The sequence below is a fragment of the Pongo pygmaeus genome, chromosome 13, assembly GCF_028885625.2.
Source record: "Pongo pygmaeus isolate AG05252 chromosome 13, NHGRI_mPonPyg2-v2.0_pri, whole genome shotgun sequence".
Lineage (NCBI taxonomy): Eukaryota > Metazoa > Chordata > Mammalia > Primates > Hominidae > Pongo > Pongo pygmaeus.
Window position 1 is genome coordinate 60,018,552 of NC_072386.2, and position 13,885 is coordinate 60,032,436.

General features: G+C 44.4%; 1 protein-coding gene across 1 annotated transcript in view; it reads right to left on the reverse strand.

Annotated features, from left to right (window-relative positions):
* Positions 1–13,885, reverse strand: part of KLF9 (KLF transcription factor 9) — a 30,787-nt gene that overhangs the window by 13,583 nt on the left and 3,319 nt on the right. The window lies entirely within an intron of this gene.

The window sequence follows — 13,885 nt, forward strand, 5'->3', positions numbered from 1 at the left end:
ATATTTTATTTGTTGATACAACAGAGACACTGTAGGGCTTAAGTGTGAGATTTTACTTCCGGATCTCTGTGTTTATCTGTAGAAAGCAACTTGTCCTATGCTTTAGGTTCTGAAATGGGAAGTAGGTGTGTATCTGTGACATCTGTACGCAGCACTTCCTCATTTAAGCATGCCAGAGTCTAAGAAGCAAGCATATCCAAATATCGTGCACACGTTCCCAACCTCAGCTATCTGTGAGATAGCACATGCATTTCCAGCAGACCTCAAACAAAAGACAGCAGACAACAGAATTTTTTTTTTTTTTTTGAGATGGAGTCCTGCTCTGTCACCTAGGCTGGAGTGCAGTGGCACGATCTCGGCTCACTGCAACCTCTGCCTCCCGGGTTCAAGCAATTCTCGTGTCTCATCCTCCCAAGTAGCTGGGATTACAGGCACCTGCCACCATGCCCAGCTAATTTTTGTATGTTTAGTAGAGACAGGGTTTCACCATGTCGGCCAGGCTGGTCTCGAACTCCCGACCTCAGGTGATCCTCCTGCCTTGGCCTCCCAAAGTGCTGAGATTACAAGCATGAGCCACTGTGCCCAGCTGACAACAGATTCTTGACTCTTTAGGTTCTTGATTCAGCAAAAACTATACATTTTTTTTTCCTCTGTGAGGCAAGGTCTTGCTCTGTCACCCAGTGACATGATCTCGGCTCACTGCAGCCTCAACCTCCCAGGCTCAAGTGATCCTCCCACCTCAGCTTCCCAAGTAGCTGGACCACAGGTGCATGCCACCACACCCAACTAATTTTGTTTATTTTTTGTATAGTCAGGGGTCTCACTATGTAGTCCAGGCTGGTCTCAAACTCCTGGGCTCAAGAGATCCTCCTGTCTCAGCCTCCCAAAGTGCTGGGATTACGGCCGTGAGACACTGCACCTGGCCAAGAGCTGTCTTGAAGTCTCAGTTATATGGCCCTGCCTGAAAACTAAAAATAGTGCAGAGGCAAAATGCGGACCCTAAACATACATTTTTAACACAATGAAGATCTGCCTCTTGGTGTAGTGTGAAAAAAGACCATAAAAGTCAGAGTAACAGAATTTAAAGGTGGATGAAATCTTAGGGATCCTCCAAAGGCCCAGAGAGATGATGCAACCTCCCCACAGCCACACAGCTAGCCCTTCAAAGACCAGACCCTGGCCCAGACTAGGTAATTCCTGCCATCCCAGACTATGCTGCCTTTGTCCAGCTATTTGTGGGAAACATAGATAATAAATAAATATCTACCTAGGCATTAAATATTGAACAAGATATAAATGCCTAATGGCAAAGCTATCCCAAGAACAGATTCTTTGAATCTTTGTATTTTTGGTGATTTTTATCACCATGGAATTCAAACCTGTCATGTTTTAGATGAAGCCAACTCAGAGGGCAGATGACGTGCCCAGGGACGCCCTGCACAATAGTGTGTGACCAGATTAAAACCAGGTTTCAAACTGCTCCTTCAGTTTTATGCACAAAATGGGATTAGATGTGAAAGAAGAGCCCAGACTCAAACTAAAAGCACAGAGACTGACCTTTCACAGTGCCTTTTTTTCTAATTCTCTGCCTTCCAGGCCCTTCCTTCCAAATGCATTGCCTCAGGGGGATCAGACATAGTTTAGGATAAATAAGTTGCCACTGAGCTTTAATTTTCAAAGTAGCATTTAGAAAACCTAGGTCCTTGAGCTTAAAAAAACTCTCAATTTGCCAGATCTTCCAACCAAGACATGAGGGGCAGAAAAAGAGAAAGAGCTGGTAGGACTATATTAGAGACACAGAGGTCTCTAAGAAGTGTCCAGGTCTTTATTCTCCTTGTAGACACAGCCTTTGAGACATGCCTAGAGGAAGTGCCTTATACAAATAAGGCCCTCTTGGAAGCCCTACACGGGCCATGACACCTGAGGAGTTGGGGAGCTACAGCTGAGAGGGGTCTCAGTGTGCACACCCTTCTAAAGTGCAGGGTGGGGAAAAGGACTGTGTTCCTGAGCCCAAAACTGTGCTGTTGGAGAAATCCACAGGAGGACCGGGTCACAGTGCAAGGATCTAACACCCAGAGCCACTGATGTCAGCCTGTGAGGACAGGGACACAGGCAAGTGCATGACAGACGTCTCAGTGGACATCACCACAAGGTCAAAGGACAGCATGCAACATCGATGGCTCTCCCATGAGGCTGAAACAAGAGATGAGCCCCATGCCCACCAAACAGAAGATCACTCCCAGGGGAAGGAAAGGCAAGGGACCCCAAATCAGAGAGAGAACCCTGATTTTGCAAACATTTAGCCAAAAGAGAATACAATTTAATGCAGAAGTAACTGAGACCCTGAAATGCCAAGAAAAAGATTGTCCCCCAGCAGCAGAAATGGAGAGACTGATGCCTGATTAGTCAACACCTACTCTACCTGCTAGGCTGTGGCATTCATAAGGACTCATGGTGAAAAGTGATGCCACTCCGGCAAGTGTTCCCATCCAGCTTTTTCCCTCTGGGCTCGACCTCTGCACACTGTATGCACAACACAGTATGGCTGCAGTGGCCATAAATACTACTCATACATGCCACATGGGCCACCAGCAGCTTTTCAAGCTTTTAACCCTTCTACTCCTGGGATGGAGTGAGCCATTAAGTCACATGGCTTGGTGTTTGGCACCAAAGACCACAAAGAACTGCAGGTCGGAGCTATCTCCCCTTCACAAAACAGCCCCCACTGAACCCTCCCCCTGAGATCTCAGAAAAGGAATATAGTCCCCTCTTTGGGCATGTATTCCTAGAGAGTGTTTTGAAATTTAGGAGCAAGCAGGGCTTTGAGAAGAAATGCCTCGGGTTAGGCTGGGTATAGTGACTCATTCCTGTAATCCCAACAGTTTGGGAGACTGGAGCAGGAGGATCACTTGAGGCCAGGAGTTCGAGACCAGCCTGAGCAATATAGTGAGATCCCGTCTCCAAAAAAAAAAAATAAATAAATAAATAATTTTTTTTTTTTAATTAGCTGGGCATGGTGGTGCGTGCCTGTGGTCCCAGCTATTCAGGAGACCTAGGTGAGAGATCGCTTGAGCCAAGGAGCATGAGGATGCAATAAGCTATGATTGCACCACTGCACTCCAGCCTGGGTGACAGAGTGAGACCCTGTCTCAGGAAAACCAGCCTGGCCAACATGGTGAAACCCTGTCTCTACTAAAAATACAAAAATTAGCTGGGTGCAGTGGCTCATGCCTGTAATCCCAGCACTTTGGAAGGCCGAGGCTGGCGAATCACTTCAGGTCAGAAGTCAAGACCAGCCTGGCCAACATGGTGAAATCCTGTCTCTACTGAAAATACACAAATTAGCTGGGTGTGGTGGCGGGCACCTGTAATCCCAGCTACTTAGGAGGCTGAGGCAGGAGAATCACATGAACCTGGGAGGTGGAGGTTGCAGTGAGCCGAGATTGTGCCATTGCACTCTAGTCTGGGCAACAGAGCAAGACTCCGTCACAAAAAAAAAAAAAAAAAGAAAAAAGAAAAGACAAAAAAATTAGGCTGGCTGCAGCGGCTCACGCCTGTAATCCTAGCACTTTGGGAGGCCAAGGTGGGTGGATCACATGAGGCCAGGAGTTTGAGACCAGCCTGGCCAACATGGTAAAACCCCGTCTTTACTAAAAATACAAAAATGAGCTGGGTGTACTGGCATGTCCCTGTAGTCCCAGCTACTCAGGAGGCTGAGGCAGGAGAATTGCTTGAATCTAGGAGGCGGAGGTTGCAGTGAGCAAGATCATGCCACTGCACTCCAGCCTAGGCAACAGAGCGAGACTGTCTCAAAAAAAAAAATTAAAATAAAATAAAATAAAATCAATTAGAAAAAAAAAAGAAAAAGAAATGCCTCAGGTTAGAGAAAATAGCCTATGTTTTTCACACTGGGAACCCCCGCTTCAGTGGGATAATGCTCACTGAACAAGCATTTTGGAGCTGGCCATGAGTATGGATTGCAATATGAGAGAAAGCCAGCTGTTTGATTGTCATTCTGCTTATTTTCCTTAAAATGGTAATGGTACAAAACTACTGTAGAATTACGGTAGCACAGGGAGTTAAGTCACTTTTATGTGTTTTTGTTAAGTTGTTTTTAAGCTCTACTTTTTGCCTCTTATGATTTATTACAGTATTTTTCTTGGGCATTGTGCACACTGAATACACTTCTGAATCTTAGTGGGAACTGCCATATAAACAGCTCGTCTTTGCATAGACTAGGCTTTTATCTATTAGCACATAGGGTAATAAATGTTCCTGTAAACACGATTTGTTTCTCTGGACATTAAAATGGACAGACTGGAATTAAAACCAAGTCAATGGCTTTGAAGTTCACCGTGCTGCTGTTATACTTGTTCCATGTGAGGCTTTTGGTATCGGCTTCTAGAACATCCACTCAGGAGGGCCAGTGGGTGTTTGCCTAAGCGTATGTAATACCTGTCAAAATCATCTATCTTCTGCAAAGACCCTTCTGTACATTCACTTATGGCCTATCTTTCGGGTTGAACTCCAGAGATAGTTCAGAGCTCCTTCCCATCAAAAGGAAGAAAAATATATAGAAAAAAAAAAATATCGTACTGTTTGCCTCTCATTTTGTCAAACTCTGTTCTTTGGAAAATCCTGTTGGTAGTTATAAATGGGATGATAGCCGGGCATGGTGGCTCACACATGTAATCCCAACACTTTGGGAGGCCGAGGCGGGTGGATCACCTGAGGTCAGGAGTTCAAGACAAGCCTGGCCAACCTGGTGAAACCCCATCTCTACTAAAAATACAAAAATTAGCCTGGCATGGTGGGGTGTGGCTATAATCCCAGCTATTCGGGAGGCTGAGGCACCAGAATGGCTTAACCCGGGGAGGTGGAGGTTGCAGTGAGCTGAGATTGTGCTGCTGTACTCCAGCCTGGGCAGCAGGGCGAGACTTTGTCTCAAAAAAATACAAATAAAAATAAATAACTAACTAAATGGGACGATAGAGAGAATAGGTGTTGGTTTTGCCTGTCTGGCATTTGTTCCCTTCTGGATAATAAATAACACATTAAATTTCCTTTTGGCAACAACCCCTTCCCCATTCTGGATATACGTAATTCCAAGGAGGGTGACCCCACACCTCCAGACCCAGAGATTGGATGTGACCCAGTCATGCCACAGTGATTCATTTCAGGGATGGGGCACACAGTCTGAACTAGTCATGGAGCTTAAAGCCTGGAACTTTTGCTGGAATCTTTGGGAATGGAAAACTGTCTTTCCTTGGGGCTTGCTTAAGTGGCAGGATATGAGTCTGGAACTATGGGCAGCCATCTCACCACTGTTTGGAGACAGCCCCCAGCAACCCCGTGAATGAGGCTGTAGCAAAAGGCAGCAAAACTGAGCCATGGAGAGGCAGAAACTGAGTGCCTGTATCCACAGACACCGAAACGAGAGCTACCCCTAGATGTGTTTGTAACCTGAATCAATAAAGTTTCATTTTTTTTATTAAGCCAGTCCCTGTTTGGATTCTGTTGTCCTGACTAATACAGCTTTGGGCCCACAACCAGGTTATTTTTCAATGGGAAGGAAGCAGCTTCTGGATAACTATGGAAAATACAGAGTAGGTGTGGTCAGAGTCCAAGATTTCTGCTGACACTCCTAACCGAGGTTCATGAAAATCAACCATGAGCCAGAGTTAGAACAACAAAAGAGTAGACAGCTGAAGACTGGTAGCTCTGGGACCAAACCCAAGAGAACCACATAAAACACAGGGTCTCTTCCCACTGGCAGAAACCCAAGGGGTCTAGATCACCAAGCATTCATGCCCAACTCCACCCACCTAGGACTAGGACTTTCCTAGACAGACTAGGAAAATTCTAGTGTAACCTTGAACCACGTTAACTAACTCCCAGTCTGATTCCTCCTATTAAATGAGAAGAACAGCACCTTTCTATCTCACAGGATTGCTGTGAGTTTAAATGTGACAATGCATGTAAACCATTTAGCTCGGAACCTGACATATAATAAATGTTAGATATTATCATTATTATCACTATTAGCCACAAAATCCAAAGTGCCTGGTACCAGCATTTTACACAGCTTTTTGCATGTAAGTCACTCAATAATTTAAGTGAATGAGATGGCTGGGTGCAGTGGCTCATGCCTGTAATCCTAACACTTTGGGAGGCTGAGGGAGGCAAATGGCTTGAGCTCAGGAGTTTGAGACCAGCCTGGGCAACATAGTGAAACCCAGTCTCTACAAAAAATGGTGTGCATCTGTGGTCCCAGTTACTTGGGAGGCTGAGGTGGGAGGATTGCTTGAGTGGGGGGGACAGGGGGAAGTAGGGGGGGGAGACTGCAGACGTTGCAGTGAGCCAAGATCCTTCATGCCACTGCACTCCAGCCTCGGTGACAGAGTGAGACACAGTCTCAAAATATAACAATAATAATAATAAATAATTTAAGTGAATGAGGCAGTGCTGGACTAATCTGGAATTCTAAACAAAAATTCTAGGAATCAAGGGCTTCCGGAATACACACATAAATTCTTTATTTTTAATTATAATGGTGTGCTAAATGATTTAAACACCTCATCTGAATTAAGCTTCATAACAACTTCATAAATATATAATTACTGAGCTCCATTTTACAGATGAGAAACCTGAGGCTCAGAGAAGGTAAGTAGAGCCTGAGTTGTCATAAATAGAATGGTGGAGACAGGATTCAAAAACCCATGTCAGAAGGACCCGAAAGCCTGTGCTCTGACGACTCTATCTACTGTCTCTGTACTGAAGGTAAAGGCCCCCTCACATTCCAGTTCCTCAGTCTTGACTGTTCAATATGAAATAGGTCAGGCCTTACTCTTCATTTCTAACTGCCTGTCTTACGAAAGCTAGCTCTCTGGTAAGACAGAGATGGTGAAACTTTTTCTTCTCCCTCTATTTCTTTGGGCCAAGATGATCTGTAATTTTGCTCCCAGTACTAAAATGTCCAAAACTCCCAAGAGAGACTTTTGTGTTTTTGACCATTGCCTATTCCACTGGTTCCCACTTTGGTTCAAGTCAGGCCCTTTGGGAGATACTCCCTTCCACAAGGACGGAGGCTCAGCTTGGAAAAATGTTCAAACTTCATTGAATACATAACACCACTGACTGCATTTCAAATGCTTGTCACTAATTTTGTATGGCTTAAGCTCCCGTCTCTTATTTTAATCTATTTAAATAAATGTCCTCACTTTTTAAAAAGACTCAATCTGGCCAGTTAAGGATTGGCCTTTCTCCTGTTCAAATTCTCCTAGATTCCTTTCTCCTGTTCAAATTCGTGATCATTCTCAGTTTCATTAAAAAATAAACAAATTCAAAGGCCCAGCAGCAGCAGCTCTGGCTTAGATCGTGAGCAAACTGGTTCTCTCAGCTCTAGAACCTTTAGATTTCAGATCCAGATTCTTCAATTCTCATTTCAGGGTTCCAAAGTCAATTATGCCACACTAGAAACTGAGATTAAAAGAGAAGCCTTCGGGCATACCATCAAAAAGGCTTTGGACACACATGGCAATGAATGCCCTTGGAAGGTCCCATGTATTTAAAGAAAAAAAAAAAATGGGTGCTTCTCACTCCCTCAGGGGGGATCACATTCTTATGAATAATAATGTTAGTCCTATTATTTGCTGAGGGGACTGCTTGAGGCTGGGATAAAACAAATGTTTACTTGTGGCCTTAATGCATCAAAAAGGTATTAAAGTTTCAGGAGGATTCCAGGTAGGGAGTGGTAGGAAACCTCTCAGCAGCTCTGCCTTGGGCTGTTAAAGAGAGTGCTGCTCCCATAAAAAGGGCATAGGCCGCCCCAGCTCACTCCACCTCTGCCCTTTCACTTGGTTAATTCCATGAAGCAGCCCTTTAAACTAAGGTGAAAAAGAAAAATGTTAACCATAGACTGAAGTCCCAGGAGAGCAAGGGGGGAAAATAACTCAAATGAAAGTACTGCAAAGAATTCAAAATGAAGGAAAAATTCCTAGGCACCCACAGAGCCAAGCTTGAAGCTAGGGGCTTTAGCATTTTCTGCTGACAAATGCTTCCAAATACCTAGCACCCTCATGAGTTGGTGAGGCTCTGGGAGATTACACAGTATGACCACTCACATGCTAGTCAAGGCAGAGAGGCGGCTTTTGTGCTTCAAAGCCCTCCAAGTCCCCCCAAAACATTTCAAGAGAACAATCCCCATCTTTCTGAGAGAGGGTGGGGATGTGCTTTCTTAAAGACAAAATGATGGATGTGATGACCTCCCAAGGTCACTTCTAACCTCCAAGTGCTATTCTTTTCATACTAACAACTGCTGCCACCAAGTGCTCTGAGTTAGGCCTAGGCCTGTGACTAACTTTCAACAAAAAGTGGGGCGGAGAGAGACAGCCAGGATTGCTCAAAGACCCCTGAAAGAGGATCTCACTTCTTTCCCTTTTTAACCATCTGTGGGGTTTTTTTCTTCGTCTTCCTTTTGCCCCTCCTTTCTGCGTATGTTGCATAGAAACAGAAAGTGCCTTTGTACCAATTACTAGGCACTAATTTACGCTCTTCAGTGGGCGCTGGGCTTGCTGGAGAAACATTAGGAAAAGGTGGGAGGGTCGGATGTGGGGGAGGATTCTAGCAGTGGAGGAAGGAATGGCATGCTACAAGCTTTTTCTCCAAGCCTGAGAACAGCCAAGGGGAAAGAGAGAGAGAGAGAGAAAAAAAAAAAGAACACAGAAGATTTGGAAGTCAAGACTAACAAATGCGACAAAGCTTTTTTTTTTTTTTAAATAAAGAATGCTAATGATCATAAGGCATTCAGAAATCAAACTGATGGGATAGAAAGCAGGCTCCAACTAGAGCATGTCAGATTGTTTTAGGGGCTTCTGAAAGAGTGAAGACTGGGAAATCATCCGCCCACTTTTCTTCTCAATGAACTTACTAAGGAAAACCATTGTCAGCCATTTTCCCAATATGTCATATGATGTTTCTCCCTGGGAAGTTCAATCTGGGAATTTCCCACAGATGTTGCAGAATGACTAGTCCTTGGGATAAGCGTCAACAATTGAGACAGGAATGTAAATCTGACCCTCACGTTCAGAATCCAAGAATTCATTTCCCTGAATCCAAGAATTCATTTCCCTCAGCTTACATCTTTGTGTCTGAAGGTAATGGGGTGTCACCATCCAAGCGGCACTGTATTTACTCTGGTACCTCCCTCTCTCACCCAGGAACCCACTTATACCCCTCCCCTCTCTCTTCTCACCACGAACAGAAGATGTGAGAGGAAAATCAAGGGAAACAGCGTGCGTACTCTGTAATTTGACTCCACTTATGTTTTCTATCGTGAAACTGTAATCTTGCCAGCAGAAGATTCTCAGAGGCCCCCCGACTTTGTCTTTGCTAGGGCAGATAGATAGAGGATGACACAGGACAAATGGGAAATGAGGAAAGAAAGGCAACTGGGTGGCTCCTACCTTGTGACTAGCAATAAGAGCTGTAGGGTCCTAACAGCCTCCAGCCCCAGGGTCAGATTTCTGCAGAGAGCTTGGGCTGGGGGCTGGAGAACAGTCTGGACATCTTTCACTTGATTCAAGGGAGTTTTAGCCTCTTGTCTAAAACCCAGAAACAAATCCTATAGCAAACACTTGCAGCCTTAGAAACCCATCCTCTATAGCTAGAAGACATCTGTATGCAGCCTTTTGCATAGATTGTTATTCTTCCCTAACAGGATACTTGATATCGCTCCTATTGCTGAGTGGAGTGAGGCAGTATCATCTCCCAGGGGGCAAAAATTGGTTCTGTGACAGGTGAAAAAAGTCTTAGCTATTACAATGATTTGTCGCCTTCAGAAGGGGGCATAGTCCAAAAACAGCTCCAGTCTATCTGTGGAATTAAAATGTAATGGGGGAGGCCAGGCACAGTGGCTCACACCTGTAATCCCAGAACTTTGTGAGGCCTAGGTGAGCAGATCACTTGAAGTCAGGAGTTCGAGACTAGCCCGGCCAACATGGTGAAACCCTGTCTCTACTAAAAATGCAAAAAATTTGCCGAGTGTGGTGGCACACACCCATAATCCCAGCTACTCTGGAGGCTGAGGCAGGAGGATCAGTAATAGAGGGGACATTTATGGAAAAAGGGTAGAGAAACAGTTACCTGTGCAAGCCCCACTCAGGCCTAGTTGTACATCTACGTTGGATGAAGCAAGTTGGGTTATGAAATGCCATTCCACATCAGTCTGGGGAGCCCTCTGGAAAGAAGAATGGGGTAGAGAGAATGTGTCCCTAAGGATCCAGGTACAGGGCTTCCGTTCCACTCATGAAGAGAAGAGATGGTGGTAAGGGCTGGGCAGGGCCTACTTAATGGGCAGCCCAGTGAGCTAACGCCCCTTAGTCTAGGGCAAGGCCTTGCTCTGTCCCTAAGGCCCCACCTCCCAGGCAATGAAGTGAGTTTTTCCTCATACCTCTGATGACATCAGACTCTCCTTGACCAAACAGTTGACTCCAAAACCTTTTACAGTAATTAAGGGAGAAGAGTACAAGAAGCTCAGGGCAACCTCATGCCTTTAAGCAAAATTCCCACCTAAGTTAGAGTTGGCTAGTGATGGACATTCCTAGAGGGACCAAAAAAATCTGTTTTCCATATTGGAGGACAACTTCTACTACGGAGGCTGTCCAGGTCCCTCACACCAAGTATGCCAAGGATCCCAAGAATGTGTTTGAAGAGGCTAAGGAGAAGTAGAAGCCGCCACTCCGGGCTTTTGTAGCCCCCATCTCTCCTGGTTTTTTATATGAGCCTCCTTTTGCACTATATATATATATATATATAAACTGAAAAATATTTTTTCATAGAACTAGGGTTTGATGGTTGGAATTTGGGGTTTTCTGATCTTCAGAATCCTATAACCAGTGTTAACAAACTCAACCCATTGTCACCACTTGGCGATAGCTGACTTAAGCCCCTCCAAAAAGAGAATAAGATGGCACCTGGCACAGAAACAAGGCCTAAGGTTTCTGTCATCCAGATATCAACCCAGCATGATTCAACATCAGCCTGTTCTGATGACTTCTGAGCTGGAATTAGAATGTAGTTGTTTCCTTCTCCAAAGGATAACACTGCCTTTACCACCCGCCCCCCAAAATCTGCCCATACTCTATGTGAAAGGTATCCACAAAGTCAGGAGACTTAGGATAAACTTCATGTTAATTACATTTTCAAATAACATGCTTGATATATTTTCATATAAAATACTCTTAATAGTTCTAAAATTAATCTGAAACAGTATAAATAAATACATCATAAAGTGTCCAAAAAGTCTGGAAACAGGAAAAATAGTATATTTGTTGCGTCTTTTTTTTCTTTAGATTAACAATTGATCCACTGCTTAAACTTTAGAGGTATGTCACCTGAAAAGATCTGGTCTGGTTGAAGAAAAACAAACTGAACATACTATTTGAAAATGTAAATTAACATACTGTTTAAAAATAAGTTTATCCAGTGTTTCCTGATTTTTAAGGTGACGTTCTGTACATTATACACAAACCACATGACCCAGCATTTCTCAAGGGGCTACTGTGTGTGGAACCCTACCAGGTGCTTTATAGATGTTATCTTTGCACAAGAACCTGTGACTTGAGGATAGCAGCCCTATCTTGTGGATTAACAAAGTGAGGCTTAAACAAAGCAGAGGTTACAAACTTAAATGCCAAAAGAGATCTTGTAAGTGATTAAAATACGAGGTACTGCCCCATATCATGATCAGTTCAAGCCAATTGTTGCTAGGCAGGAATTCAGGCCCAGTTTTGCCAGATCTTTTGATTTTTCCAGACAAGCCAGGAATCTGGATTCATGCCATAATCCTCTGATTTTTAGATGTTGGTAACTAATTAAATTTTTATAAACCCTGTGTTGGCCAAGCCAAACAAATCTGCAAAGCAAATTCAGCAGCAAGCCTCCAGTTTGCAAACTCTGAATTAAAGTAACTTGCTTATGGTCTCAAATAAGAAAACAACAGGACAAATCAGAACCCAGCTCAGTCGGCCTCAACTGTGTCGTTCCTCCCAGCACACTACAGAAGTAGCAGCACTGAATTAGAAGAAAATCTGTTTGAATGATTCAACTTCTAAAGCTGGTGTAGAAGTGGTCTATGGAAGTGGCAGCTGTATGTGTCTCTATAAGGAAGTGAGCAAGCTGGAGGGTTTCTTGCGGGAATGTTAGCAGCACTGAGCAAGGGGGTGTGGCAGGGAGTTTAGCTCTTAAAATCTTCACAGAATGCAGACATTCCAAATGCCATCTCTGCCCACCTTCTTGATTTAACACCAGCAGAAAGAAAATTAGGAAAGCTCCTTACCCTATCCTAAAGTCAATATAAATTGAAGTTGTATCTGAAACTTCCAAATGCATAAGACCTCCAAGTCTCTTATTTAAAGTAACTTTAACACATACCTCCTCTAGCAGGAATACACTTCTGACAATGTTAACCCAGGCTGAGGTTTTGTTCAACCATGCACTAAGATTAGAGATCCCCAAAACATAGGCACCTGCAATCACCATATCCCTAGGTTCAAAGGACTGACTGTAGCACTTAAAGCTGAATGAACATCTCACTTCGTTTTCCACTCCTGACTGGGAAAAAGGTTCTCCTGAAACAGCTGAGCCGAATGACTTGCCTTATGGAGAATTAAGGAGCAGCACGCATGCACGCACACAGAAGCAGCCATTTCTATAAATGCCTAAGAAAAATCACTCAGCCGAATGGCCCAGAACGCTGGAAACCCTATTCCTGAGTCGGACAGACTCTGGCAGCTCACAGAAGAACTGCAGGCCTCCCTGGCTGCACGACTGGGCAGCTCCCTGAAGGAGAAAATGCCTTTGCTCAAGGTGGCAGTGGGTGTCGATGGGAACAACTGAACTCCGGGAACATGGCTGACACAGCCAGGCCCGCCCAACAGCTGTTGGTGAGTAACACCCTCCAGTTAATATACCCCTACTTCACCCCCAGAGCCACACTAAAGGTCACATCCCCCAACACAGGCACATGCCTTTCAGCAACCTTACAGATACAAGCCTTAAAACGTGCTGTTTTATGGCAACCTAAATGATGACCCCAAACAGAACCTGATTTTGCATTAACCATGGAGGAAATTCAGTCTGATTCCGGTGCCAGCAGCCACCTCCACAAGAACAAGTTTCCAAAGGAAATGGAATGAGAAGCAGTTACGTGGCCTTTCTTTTAAAAAGGAAAGCAAAACAAAACAAAAAACCCCAATCAAGTATCATTATTTTCCATGTATCATTTTTAAACCACAGGCCCAAGACCTCATCTTAAAAGTATCGAAGTATTACACCAAAAAATGACAACACTTTTCCAACTAACTCCAACAATACCCTCTCAAGCACGGTGTCACAGGACAGAGGCAAAAGGCTTATCTGAGAGGACCAGGCCCCGCTACCTCTGAATGGCGCTTGTAAAAGAAGCGTTCCGAAGATGGTCAAGACAGCATGTCCAAATGTGAATGCTTTCCAACTTTTACCGTTCATGTTAAACACAACCAAGAGAATTGGATGACCCAGGTCCCTGGAAGTCTCCAAAGCCCATTTTAAAAGGCAGATAGATGTCTTTCTGGCCACATTCATTTGTACGGCCATGCCTCTCACCCTCCCTGGGAGGAACTATTCCCTGAGGCCTCCAGAACCGCCCAACATTCATTACCAAGCCTTGACCTCCGGCAAGGACCACACCTCCCTGCAAACCGCGATTCACGGGTGGAGGGTGCGACCTAAGTCACATGGCCAAAAAAAAAAAAAAGTCAGCTCTGAAATCTGGCTCATTAGGAGGACTAATGAGTGAAGTTAACCATTACTTGATCAGACTCCTTTGCTGCCTGAAGCCGGGTTA